At 38.6% G+C, this 14,075-nt stretch overlaps 1 non-coding gene and 1 pseudogene across 1 annotated transcript; one reads left to right on the forward strand and one right to left on the reverse strand.

Annotated features, from left to right (window-relative positions):
- Positions 1-1,999: 1,999 nt before the first annotated feature.
- Positions 2,000-2,103, reverse strand: LOC143383966 (U6 spliceosomal RNA). The gene has a single exon (XR_013089226.1). It is a non-coding gene; the product is annotated as a U6 spliceosomal RNA (small nuclear RNA).
- A 2,021-nt stretch (positions 2,104-4,124) lies between these two features.
- On the forward strand, positions 4,125-4,880 carry LOC143401194 (putative gustatory receptor clone PTE01 pseudogene; annotated as a pseudogene).
- The last annotated feature ends 9,195 nt before the right edge of the window (positions 4,881-14,075 follow it).

A 14,075-nucleotide genomic window follows, 5' to 3' on the forward strand; every position in this document is an offset into this window, starting at 1 on the left:
GTCCTTCAACTATGTTTCCTAAGCTCTAGGACAGAACTGTGGTGGTCTTGATAAGGATGATGAGGGGTTGACAGAAGACAGAGCCTCATGAACAGACACGCAGTGCTTCCCAGGATCAGGGGCTGAGGAACAGATTTTGTGTTATCTGTCTCACTTCTTGTGTGTCCTACTCTGATAATTTATGCCTCATTTATTATTCTTTTATAGTAAAAAAAAACTTTATAATTATGCAACTTGTTCTTGTTTGCTAGGAGACAGCAGCCTGGTTGCATTGGGCTGTCTGACCAAGGACTCAGAGAATCACGGGAGAATCCTGGCAGGCTGTCCAATCCACAAGATGGGACAGCCTGTCCTGAAGAAAGAGAGCCTTGCCCATGGTGCTCTTCCTGTAGTATTCCTGGGAATCACAGGACAGAGCAGTGGAGGCACTTGCTGCATACACTATGGAGGAACAGCCACAGGTCATAGGAGAGGTCACAGTAAAAGAGGCTCAAGATCATTCAGCATAGATCATGCTCCTGGCCTCCCTCCATAGCCTCCTTGAGCTCACCACATGCTCTTCCACACATGAAAACAGTCCTCTCAATCTCAAAGGAAACCTAATGTTAGGTCTTGATTTCATCCTCACTCAAAAAACTGGAAAGAGTTATAAAATGTACCTGAGATTTACCAGTGGTTAAGATCTGTGGACTAAGGCTGAAAACTGTTAAGTGTGAAGGTAAAAAAAAAATCTTTGATTGATCCATTTTAGAGTCTGTCAGTCCCAAATCTCTATGTCTGTACGGTAGTCCCTAGTTTCACGGGGGTCTAGAGTCAGCCTTGCCATCTGAGCTGATTTCCCACTGATGCAACTGCAATGAGTAAAGATAAATAGATACTTGGTGCTATTCTATGTATAATATGAGATATGTGAATAAAATCTGGGAAAAAAATTCTAGAGATTATTGTTACTGCTAGCATGACTAGGTTGATCCTCATGCCACTCAACTAATGCATTCAGTAATCTGAAGTGACCATTCGTATTTCTGGATGGGACACTTTATTTTTGCCCTTACAGATACATGTGCTGTGCATTTTAGAACAAGTTTTCTTTTTCCTATTTCTTACACTCCAAGTCCATGCACTGCTTGGCACAAGAGGAGTCTAGAGCAGGTCTGTTGGACAATAAACCCCCATTCTTTCTGTTCTAAATTGGCCAAATAAATTTGGATGAACAGACTTGTGGCCTCCTGTCTGAACATTCATTCCTTTTAGCAGTGCCCATGGAAGTTAAAATAGTGTCTTTCTCTGTCCATGTTTTGGACATAGGGACCATTTAGTTTTATTTAATGTCATCCACAGTAGAAAGTTTCAGAAATCATGACAGAAATCTTCATGGGTTTGAATAATGGCAATGAGGCAGAAGCTGAAAGGCTCTTAACACTGCAGCCTTCCACGAGGCACAGGTCAGAGTTCCACCTCATCCCAGCCTCAGTGCCCTTGACCATGGCTTTCCTCCATAATGCTGATAGTTACCTAATCATGGAATTTGTTTATTGAAATCATAGTGACCAAATATTTATTGAGTCCCACGTTTCCCTTTGATGCTGCACATGTTGTGGAGATGGTGTTATAATCTGTGTTTCCCCTAAGCCGTGAGCAGGGAGAGGAGAGATTCGCACACTGTGCACACACTGGCAGGTGGGTGTGGGTCTGAAATGCTGCCTTCCTGACTCCAGCCCAGGGCACCAGCTCTTCTGCTGCAGCCAGAGGGAAACAGTATTCCCTGCACAAGATGAAATTTCTTCAGGAATCTAGGAATCTTCAAGGACAGCATATTACTACTTGGGGTGATGCTTCATTTTCCTGATTCATATCAGGATTGAGAAGATGTAGGTGATATTGTCTGCTCTTATAGGGACACAAATATAGGTCATTAATAGCAAATTTCAACATGCATTTTTTCCCATTGGAATCAGTCTCCTATCCCCAAACAAGATGTTATGGAACATTCTTTTTTTTTGATATGGAATTCTTTATGTATTTGCATGTCATCCTTGTGCAGGGGCCATGCTAAAATTCTCTAAATCATTCAAATTTAATATATGTGTTGCCAAAGCAAGCATATTCTTATTTGAGTGACAAATCAATTGGCAGATGTGTTTTGAAATCATTGCCATATTAATAAAGTATCCAACTAAATGACAATGTCCTTTCTTCTGGTAGCACTTTGCATCAGATAAAAACTGAAGAAGAAAAATGTACTTCACAGAGGAATTATTACCTCAGTTTAATGTAAACTGGTATATTTTCATGGGCAATAGGCACTTTTTTGCAGAATACTTAGATGTGTATTTTTAGGTACTTTAAAAGCAATTTTGTAAAGGAAATTGTATGGTACATAACATTGAAATGAAAATATCAACAGAAAATTACACTTCCCCATTTCATGACAGTAGATATGTCTGGGAGACAGGTTTGCAGGAGAATGGAATCAGGCAGAGATATCAAGACTCAAATTTGTTATATAATGATTCAGATCTCTTGCCAATGTTAGTCCTGGCACAAGTATTATTGGACTAACTTATTTTAATCTAGGTAATGGGTATTATGGACAAGAAGAGTAGATAATACTCATAGAGCATGTTCTATGTCAGGATATTGTTAGGCAATGAATTTCAGATCTGGTATAAGAAAGGACCATGGAGAACTTCACATGTGGGCATGCAGATACAGTTGGTGTTGGTCTGACATCACTGTGTATAGATATTCTAAGATATACACATAGACACTTAATAGTGGGAGAGAATTACAAGTTATGCAGCTTGAGAGATTTGTTAAAATAATTTCCTGTTGACAATAATACAAGTTGGGAATTATTACCCTATTTTACAGATGAGGAAGTTTTGAAGAAGTTGTTTTATTATTTATTGTTATATTCTGTTTGGGGCTGTATACAGTTCAATAACGGTGAAAAATGAATATGAACCCAAGTGTATTTCATGTAGTCTAAATAAGAGAATTGAAATCAAGGTGGCAGGAATAACTGACCAGAAAATCCATGAAGAAATAAGAAGATTGGAAATAAAACTTGAGTTTAAGGGCTTTCCTTTTTCTTAAATCATAAACAATAAACTTGATGGATTGAGACCACAAAACCATGAAGCAGTTTTGGCAGGCTAGAGGAAGTACAGTATCAAGAAAAAGAAAAAGAGTTAAGTGCCATTTTATATAAACAGATGCTTTGCTGATATTGTATTGGTTGACACAGTAAACCTGAGTAAAATAAAACTACTCAAAAGAGATTTTACAGTCTAGGATTTAAAAATCATTGATAGGTGCATTGCACACCAGTGCCACATTTGTGGTTAGTGATATTGTTGATTACGTGCACTGACTCAATATTGTTTATCAAAATCTGAAGTTTATCACAGGCAAGGATTCTTATTTCATGTTATATAATTTTAAAGAGAAAACTTAAATGCACAAAGGAGGCTAGTGAGAAGATCAAAGAATGATGAAACCCCTTGCAGAAAATTGGAGCATACTGCTTTCTGGTTATGATGCATCCCCCTTGATTTAGTTGTCAGGAAAAGCAGTCTTTACATAGTCACAAATATCTTGTCAAAGGAATTTGTTCCAAGACCTTAGAACCAAATGAGGTATATCAACTGCTTCCTAATTTCTCTTACAGGAAAGTTATTATAATTCCTGTTTTTTTTTTCTTAAACAGTAAGCTATATTTCAATGTGATCATGAACTTCTTCTCTCCTCTGTTTCTGGATTTCTAACTTTGCTCATGCAGAGATTGGGAGTCTCACTCCTGACAAATGTTGTTAAAGGTGTATGGACCTACAGTGTGAGCAGCTTTTTGTACATACTTAATTTCAAATGCCTAAAGAATAAGGGGTGCCTGGATATGTATTTTTTTGTAACACTTGCTTTGTTTTTTCAAAAGGTGTCCAAGCAGTAAACTAGCACAAAATGTAACCCGTGTCTCTGAATTCCAACTCCTGAGCCTCTCAGAGGACCCAGACCTGCAGGCCATCCTCTTCGGACTGTTCCTGTCCATGTACCTGGTCACAGTGCTTGGGAACCTGCTCATCATCCTGGCCATCAGCTCTGACACCCACCTCCACACCCCCATGTACTTCTTCCTCTCCAACCTGTCCTTGGCTGACATCTGTTTCACCTCCACCACGGTCCCAAACATGATTGTAAACATTCAAACTCACAATGAACTTATCCCCTATGTAGGATGCTTGACACAGATGTCTCTTTTTATCATTTTTGTATGTTTGGATTATATGCTTCTAACTGTAATGGCCTATGACAGGTTTGTGGCCATCTGTCACCCTCTGCATTATACAGTCATTATGACCCCTCGCCTCTGTGGCTTCTCAATTTTGGTGTCATTTTTGCTGAGTCTTTTGGACTCTCAGCTGCACAATTTGATGATCTTACAGATTACCAACTTCAAGAATGTTGAAATTTCCAGTTTCTTCTGTGACCCTTCTTTACTTCTGAATCTTTCCTGCACTGACACCTACTCTAATAACATTGGCAAGTATATTCTTGCTGCTGTATATGGCCTTCTTCCCATCTCAGGAATCGTTTTCTCTTACTATAAAATTATGTCCTCTCTTCTGAGAATCCCCTCTTTAGGAGGGAAGTACAAAGCCTTCTCTACCTGTGGCTCTCACCTGGCATGTGTTTGCTTATTTTTAGGAACAAGTACTTCAGTATATCTTGGTTCAGCTGCATCACATTCTCCCACAAAGGATGCGGTGGCTTCAGTGATGTACACTGTGGTCACCCCCATGCTGAACCCCTTCATCTACAGCCTGAGGAATAGGGATATTAAAAGGGCCTTGAGGAGGCTGCAGAGGTGGACAATCTGATTTTTGTCCCTGTGGCGTCTGGTTTCAATGTGTGTCGGAAAATGCAGCAAAGCTAAATACCTGGTCCTATCAATATGCCCCTTATGTGTTAATTTCCCATCAAGTTCCATATGAGAATGGTGCAGACTATGTTGGTTGGCAAATTTGGGAAGTGTTCCTACTGGGAATAAGGATTCATATTGGTAATATGAAGAATGTTGGAGATGGATGATGGTTATTGTATCAAACAAGTCTATATTTAATGCCATTAAACTATGCTATTGGTGATGACAATAATGGCAAATATTTATGATTTTAAAATTCCATAATGAAAACGTTCTTAGGAAGTGACTATATTTAAAAAATAATTAAAGAATCCAATTTTAAAATGGACTTTATCACAAAGAATAACTGAAAAACATCAGTTGATGTTCATTTTCTACCCTTATTCTTCCACCATTGCTGTTAGGAAGTCCTTAGTTTGTGATGTGCTCACCTATTGGCCAGTCAGGAGTTCTATGCTTTGAGCCTCCAAGGTCACACCATAGTCAATGGGCATCCTTTGCCTCCAGCATTTCAGCTTGATGGCTCCAGTGAGGTGGGCCCCACACTGTGTTTCTTCTCACCCTGGTTGTTTCTATTAGGAAGCCCCTACCTGAGTGTGCACAGATGTCAGCCCTAAAGATGAGGTGGGAGGCCCCTGGGTACCAGCCATGTGGAATCCACTCTCCTTAGTCACGACCACCTGAGCCAGTGTAAATAGTTAACTGCTGAGGGAAGTGAGGATGGAGGAAGGACCAACATGCAGTGTGGCTGCCCAGAGGGGAGAGCACTGCACAGTGTCAGTCATGGGGACTGAGAGTCGAGGCACGTGTGTGACATCCACGGTGGTGGTGAGCATGGCAGCAATGTCACCACAGTTTTCCTTTCCTCCCACACTGATCCTTCTCACCACACACTGTCATCCACATGGAGGGAATGTGCTCTTCACACTGTCCTCAGCACTGAGAGATGTCTATGTAGGTGAGGAGGAGGAGGTGGACCTGGATGAGGACAGCACACAAACATATGTTACTTCAATGAGAGATCCCTGAGTGCCAGGCGCTGAAGTGTGAGCTATTTGTAGATTGTTTAAATTTGTCTGAAAATATTCCCCAAGGTATAAGTGCCATGATATTTTGTTTTACATAATCAAGAGGATCAGAGTTTTTAGTAATGTGTGCTAGCTGTTTAGATCAAATAACTGAGCCTATGTTTGAAATGCACTGAGGGTTTGAGGCATGTGACATCTTGGCAGGACAGTGCTGGCAGGTTGTCCCCTTCACAATCAACTTGTGTTTTACATTCTTGTCAGTCCAGGAGAGGACCCAGTTTTTCTGTGCACTTCCCTGTGGGAATTCTGGTGGATCCCAGGACAGAGCAGCCAGTGGCATCAGTTGCACCACCTATGGAAGAATGACTGATATAAGACAAAGATCTAATATCAAGTGGGCACAGATAATGCAACACAGACCTCCCTGTGTCCCCCTCTCTGGGACACCCTTGCAGCTGCCACATCTTCCTGTGTGCAGATAATCAGCTTACTCAATTTAAAAGAAGACCAAAATCAAGTCAGGATTTCATTACTACTCATGGACTTGGTAAGGATTAAGACTGTATTCATTATGTGCCTGGAGCTAGAACTTCTGGATTCTGCTGAAAACGCTCTGATTTTTGGAAAACAGTGAAGAGACTAGTGCATCAGATCCAGAGACTTAAAATTTAATTTTGGTTCTATTGTGTCAGCTGTACTTTCTTGAATACCTGACAGGTTGTTTGTGTCTATGATACCCAGAAATGTCATCCAAGCTGGTTTATAGCTGATACAATGTCATTGAATCCACATTAAACTGAAAATGTGTATTTCCTATGTGACTGATATTTGATGAAGGTGCAAAATATAGACAAAATGTTACATGGTTATTATTCATATGGAAAGGCTAAACTTCCTACTATTCAAGTGAAATATTTTTTGACATGAAATTATTATTTTGATATTTCTATAATGTTATATTTTCATACTCCCCTTATGTAAGTACATGCTGTATATCTGGGGTGGAATGACCAACTGTCTCCCTTTTCTGATACCCAAGAACCTACACCAATTAAGTCACAGAGGATATATATATATTAGAAAATGTGTTAAATATTGAATAGGCCATTGTTCTACACACAGGTTTGTTTTGCTCAATGGTCTTTCAACACACAGCTGCTCTCCTGTGTGTACCTTCATTCTACTCAGGAATGTCCCCTGGAGTCAGAAACAAGATTGAGCAGCTCCTGTTTGTGTTTCCCTTACACAGGGCCCATACCTCCCTTTGTGAACATCTACAACCTTTAACAATCACAGATGTGTCCTTGAGCCTAGGAAAACCAAAGTAAGAACAAGAAAAGTGACAGGAGACTCTTAGAACTTGGTCTGAGATACTCTTGACAGTTTCACATCATTATAATACTACAATGTACTTTTACAATTTTGTTGAACATTAGACCATCTATATAACTGAAGACTGAATGCCTAATTAAAAAAAAAACACATAAAAACCATAATGACCAAATAAATGCCACTTAAGGGTAGACTTATTCAGGTTCTCACAGCAAATTTTTGTTTATTTATATTTTATCCTAATAAGAATGTATGTTTATATTTAAAAATGTAGAAGTTAAAGAAGTAAATTGAATGTACAGCTTAGCTCCTCATTAGTTTTAGGGTCCAAAACTCATCTGGACATGCATTTTCTTTGTATTCCCCATTAGTGATGGGAATTCCTTGGAGATGGGGATTTCATGGACCAATTAGTCTAATTATGAGCTCTGTGTATTGATCTTCCAAGGTCATATCACAGATCATAATCAGCCTGTGCCCACTCCCCTTCCATTGATTGTTGTTGTCTAGTGAACTGCATGGCTGTACCTCCTCATGGGGTGCCTGCATCAGGAAGCTCCTGAACACACGATCTAGTCCTCTGGACACAGTTGCTCCTTCCCTGGGCTCCACACTTGGTAGGGTCTCAGGATCAGCACTTCTTGGTCATGACCCTACAGGGAGTTGGTGTGAACCTGTAAGTGCAGAGGGGGCCTTGGAGGTGGGAAGGACTGGGGAGTAGTATTACCTCAGCATGAGGACACTCACCACTGAGTACCCACATGGGAGGACACCACATGAAGCTTCAACCTAGGGGTTGTGGAGATCGACCTTTTGTTTCAGGTGGGGAGATTAGAAATCTTATTCAAACTGTTTTCTCCACCCACACTGGTTCTAATTCACACAAAAATCTCACACAGAACAGCACAAAATGAGTCCTTTAAAAGTGTTTTCTAAGCTCTAGGAAAGGACTATGTAGTGATGATAAGGATGATGAAGGGGATGACAGAAGGCTAGATCATGAACTGATGTGCCAGGTTTCCCTGTTAGGTGCTGATCAACGTGTTCATTCTTATTTCATGTGCACCATCTCATTACATTATATGTGTCCACACTATTATTATTATATTTAAACAAGGAAAAAATGTGTTTTACTTCTGTAACTTTTACTCCACTGTTAGGTGGGAAAGGATGCAGCATGTTTGCACTGAGCTGTCTGACCATGGACCTAGAACATCACAGGAGAACCCTTGCAGACTGTCCCATCAGCAGGCCAACCAGCCATTTATCTTACCTGTCACTGCAGAAAGAGAGTCTTGCCCATGGTGCTCTTCCTCTTGGGATTCCTGGGATCTCAGGGAAGAGCAGTATGGGCGCCTATGGCATGCACCATGTAAGAACAGGCATAGATCACAGGAAAAATCACAGTCAGCACAGATGAGGCTCTTGGGCCTCCTCCAGAATCTTCTTGGAGCTCACCACATGCTCCTTCATGCTTGCAAAAAGTTCTTTCACACTCAAGGCAAACCTATGGTTAGATTTTATTTCATTCCTATTCATGAAACTGGAAAGGTTTAAAAAAATGTCCCTGAGGTTTGCCATCAGTTAAGACCTCTGGACCTAAGCTGAAAACTTCCTGTTGGGTGGGAAAGAATGAAATAAATGTAGAGAATGGGTCTCAGAGTCTGCCAATTTCACTTACTGTCTCTGTGAAGTTGGGCAGGTCACTGTTGTCATCTGGGTTGATTTCTAGTTGACACCACTGCAGTGAGTAAGGATTACATAGACCCTGGAGATGCCTGTGTGCTGTACTGGGGAGAACATCTCCTTCCTTCTATTCTGACTCCTGTGCCCCTGCTTTGCTTGGCACAGGGAGGCAGCTAGAGCAAGTCTGTGGAGCACTGAAACCTGGCCCTCCCCATTTTCCTTACCTAAATTGGCCAAAATCAATTTGGATTAATGGGGTTATTGATTCCTGCTGTATGTTCATTCTTTAAGCCATGCCCTGTGGAAACAATGACAACTTTAAAGTGTCTTTCTGTGTCCCTATCACAGTTACAGGTCCTCCTTATTATTTTGTAATATCATTCACAATAGTCAACTTGGATGGGATCATGACACAGATCTTCATGAGTTTAAAAAGGAAATGAAGCAGAAACATAAGGGGCACCTACAGCTTGAGCCTTCAACTGAGGCACAGATCAGAATTCCACATCCTTCAAGGTTCCAGGATCACCTGAAAATAGCTTTCCTACAAACTTTGATATTTCCCTAATCATGGAATTCTTAAAATTAAAATCAAAATGACCAAATTTATTACCTTCCTGCCTTGACTTTTTTTCCCAATGGGTGCGATTTTCCCTATTTTCATTAAGCAGTGAGCGAGGGAGGTGGAGAGATTCACACACTGTGCACATATTGGTGGGTCAGTATGGTGGGACTGAGCTGTGGCCTTTCTGACCCAGCCCAGGGCACCATCTCCTCTACTGGAGCCTAGTGGAAATATTATCCTTTATACAAGACAAAATTTTTCAGGTGTTATCATGTAGAGAATATGCCTGGGTGCAGCAGTGTTTCAATGTTTTGATGATACATATTAAGACTAAGGTATACATGATGACATGTATTTTTTATAGTGACATAAATGTAGCTCATTAATAGTATATTTGGGCATGCATTTTTTCCATTGAAGAATCAAACACATATACTGGGTCAATATCTTACACAGACGTTCTTATTTGGGTGATGTGGAGAGAGGCAGAAGTTTTTTGAAATGGTTGCCATACTATAATGAACTGTTCAGATAGGCAATGTCCATTCTTCAGGTGACACTTTGTTCCAATAGAGATTTTGAAGTCTATGAATATACTTCCCAGATGGAATTAAGACGTCATGTTAATTTATACTAGTAGATTTGGGGGACAATGGGTATTGTGTTGCAGACAACAGGTCTTTAGATGGATTTTAATGAAAAACTTGATGGATGTGTAAATGAATACTGAACAGAAAATATTTACAGAAAATTAAACCTTCCCAATTCATTATAATAAGTATATTTGGGAGACAGGTTTGGAGGAGAATGGAATCAGGAAGAAATACTAAGACACAAGTTTCTTAGATAATTGTATAATTTCTATTCAAGGTTAGTCCTGAGACAAGTATTATCAAATTTTATGCTTTAATATAGGTAGATGATATGACAATGTGAATAGGTAATATTCAGGGAGCCTGTTCTATGTGCCAGAATGTTGTTAGACATTGGTTTCCAACTCTAGTGTAAGAAAGGACCCCTGAACTTCACATGTAGATATATTGATTAAATTGTTGTTGATCTGATGTCACATTATATGGATATATTAAAATATCCACAAATGGATATGTAATAAATGAGACACAACCACTAGATACACAATTGGAAAGGTAAAACATAATTTCTTATGAGAACCAAGATAGATAATTATTTTCCTATATTTAAAATTTGAAAATTGCCCAGAATTGTTTACCTTATTTCCTGTACTGTCCTTTTATTAATTGTTTTCTATAATCACAGTGAGATCTGTCATAACAAACCAGTGCATTCATCAGGTGGCTTAAGTAAGAGAACTGCAATCCACATAAGGAATGACCAGATATCCATAAAGAGGAAATAAGATGGTTGGAAATAAGAGAGAGCTTTAGGGCTTCCCATGGTGCTCAAATCTTATATTTTGAACTTGATGAGCTGAAATCACAAAACCCTGAAGCAGTTTTTAACAGGTCAGAGGGAGAAAAAGCACAAAATGTTGTTTTGTATACCAGATATTTTCCTGATATTGTATGAATAGAAAAAAAAAGCTGGTATAAAATTTAACTATTCAAAAGTATTTCTTATCATTTGTAATTTTAATATCATCTACTTTTGCCACATTAGTAGTCAGTGTTACTCTTGATGATGTGCATTTAATTCAATCATATTTATTGACATTTGAATTGTGTCAAAGGCAAGGATACTTGTTTCATATTACAAAATTTTTGAACAGCAAACTTAAACTCACAGAGGAGGGAAATGAGAAAAATCAATGAATGATGAAACACTTTCAAGATAACTGGCTTGTAACCTGCTTTCTGATTATGTCCCATCACCCTCAATTTAATTGTCAGAGAATGGAGCCCCAATGTTGTCTTAAATAGAATTAGTCAAAGAAGTTTGTTTTGGTACAAAGACCAAAATTAGGTAAATTGTCCTGGTTCTTAATTAACTTTTATGAAGATTTGCTTTTTCTTACTTGAAAGGTCATTTCTTATTCTCTGTTTTCCTTTAAAATATAGACCATATTTCATTATCTTCTTGAACTTCTCTCTTCTGTTCCTGGGCTTCTGACTTTGCTCAGTTCAATGTCTTCAAATAGGGAATGGACAGAGGGTTGAATGATGGAGAGAGCTATAGTGAAAGAATGTGCAAGACTGGATGTGGCACTACTGTGAACTATGTTGAGGGTATGTGGATCTCTAGTGTGAGCAGCTTTGCTGTGCATACTTGAATTAAAATGCACACAGAATCAGTGATGTGCTGATGTAGTCTTTTTCTCACTCTCATTGATTTCTCAAAAGATGTCTGAGACATAAAGAAGTATAAGATCTAACATGAACCCCATATTTCCACCTCATAGGTCTCTCAGTTGACCTAGACCTGCAACCCATCTTTTTTGGACTGTTCCTGTCCATGTACCTGGTCACAGTGCTTGGGAACCTGTTCATCATCCTGGCTGTCAGTTCTGACCCCCACCTCCATACCCCCATGTACTTCTTTCTCTCCAGTCTGTCCCTCACTGACTTTGGTTTTATCTCCATCAATGTCCCAAAGTTGCTGGTGAATATTCACACTCACAGGGAAGTTTCTCCTATGTGGGCTGCTTGATGCACATGTCTCTTTTTGCCATTTTTGGATGTATTAATTATATTCTTCTATCTCTTATGGTCTATGATGAGTTTGTGGCCATCTGTCACTCTCTGCATTACCCAGTTATAATAAACTCTCACCTCTGTGGCTTCTCAATTTTGATGTCTTTTTTGCTGAGTCTTCTGGACTCCCAGATGCACAATTTGATGATCTTACAAATTACCAGCTTCAAAGATGTGGAAATTTCTAGTTTCTTCTGTGATCCTTCTCAACTTTTGAATCTTTCCTTTATGACACCTTCACTGATAACATATTCAAGTATATTTTTTGTTGCCTCATATGGCCTTTCCCCATCTCCAGGATGCTTTTCTTTTACTAATATTATGTCCTCCATTCTGAGGATCCTATCCTTAGGAGGAAAGTACTAATTCGTCTCCACCTGTGGTCTCACCTGGCTGTGTTTGTTTATTTAATGGAACAGGCATTGATGAATACATTGGTTCAGCTGTGTCACATTCTCCCAAAAAGGGTGCAGTGGCACAAGTGATGTACACTGTGGTCACCTCCATGCTGAACCCCTTCATCTACAGTCTTAGGAACAGGGACATTAATGGAGCACTGAGGAGTCTGCACAGCTATCTAGAATTCTAGATAGGGCAGAGAGGTGGGAGGGAAAGGGAGGGGTCAGGGCATTAGCAAGGATGGTGGAATGTGATGGACATCATTTTCCAAAGTACATGTATGAAGACGTGAATTGGTGCCGATATACTTTATATACAACCAGAGATATGAAAAATTGTGCTATGTATGTGTAATAAGAATTGTAATGCATTTCACTGTCATTTATTTTTTAAATCAATAAAAATAAAATAATAATAATAATAATAATAAAATAGATATTGTGTCCACCCAAAAACAAAAAATATTCAAAAAAACTGAAAACTTTAAATCACTGTTCTATGTTAAATAATTTAATCTATACTAGGTTAACAGTACAATTAACCAAGGCAATAAAACTATGTTACAAATATGACTGTTCAACATAAAAAAAAGAATCCATCTGGACCTTGACTTTTCTTAGTTGGTAGTCTCTTGATGACACTTTTATTTCATTACTTGAACTTGATCTCTTTAAATCAGTTATGACATCTTCATCAGTTTGGGTAGGTCAAAAGTCTATAAATGTTTTAATGTCATTTCTATTTTCTAATTTCTTGGAATATAAATTTTCAAAAGAGTTTTTAATTATCTTCTGTGTTTCAGACATGTCCGTTTTGATGTTTTCTTATCTTGTATTTTATAATTTTAGTTTGCTCTCTGTTTTTGTTAGAATGACCAGGGGTTCCTCTATTTTATTTATTTTTTTCAAAGAACCAACTTTTTTAAAGTTTTTTCAAATGTTTTGATTTCATTGACTTCAGCTCTCATTTTAATTATTTCCTGTCTTCTACTGCTGTTGGTGTTGATTTCTTCTTATTATTTTTTTCCCTAGGGCTTTGATATGTAGTTTTAGCCATGTATTTGTTGACCTTTTATTCTTCTAATGAATGCACTCAATGCAATAAACTTTCCTCTCACTACTGCCTTCATGATGTTCCAGAGATTGTGATATATTGTGTCAGTGTTCTCATTTACTTGTAAGAATTGTATTTAATCCTTGATTTCTTCTACTATCCATTCATCATTCAATAGTGTATTATTTAGTCTCCATTTGTTACAATAGCTTGTATTTTTTATTTTATCATTGATTTCTAATTTCATTCCATTGTGGTCTCATAGAATGTAGTGTATTCTCTCTCTCTCTCTCTCTCTCTCTCTCTCTCTCTCTCTATTTACTAAGAGTTGCTTTGTGGCATAAGATATGGTCTACTTTAGAGAAAGAGTCATGCTTCTGAGAAGAAAGCATATAGATTTATTGATGAATTAAACTCTC

Source organism: Callospermophilus lateralis, chromosome 1 (assembly GCF_048772815.1).
Source record: "Callospermophilus lateralis isolate mCalLat2 chromosome 1, mCalLat2.hap1, whole genome shotgun sequence".
In the NCBI taxonomy this organism is placed as follows: domain Eukaryota; kingdom Metazoa; phylum Chordata; class Mammalia; order Rodentia; family Sciuridae; genus Callospermophilus; species Callospermophilus lateralis.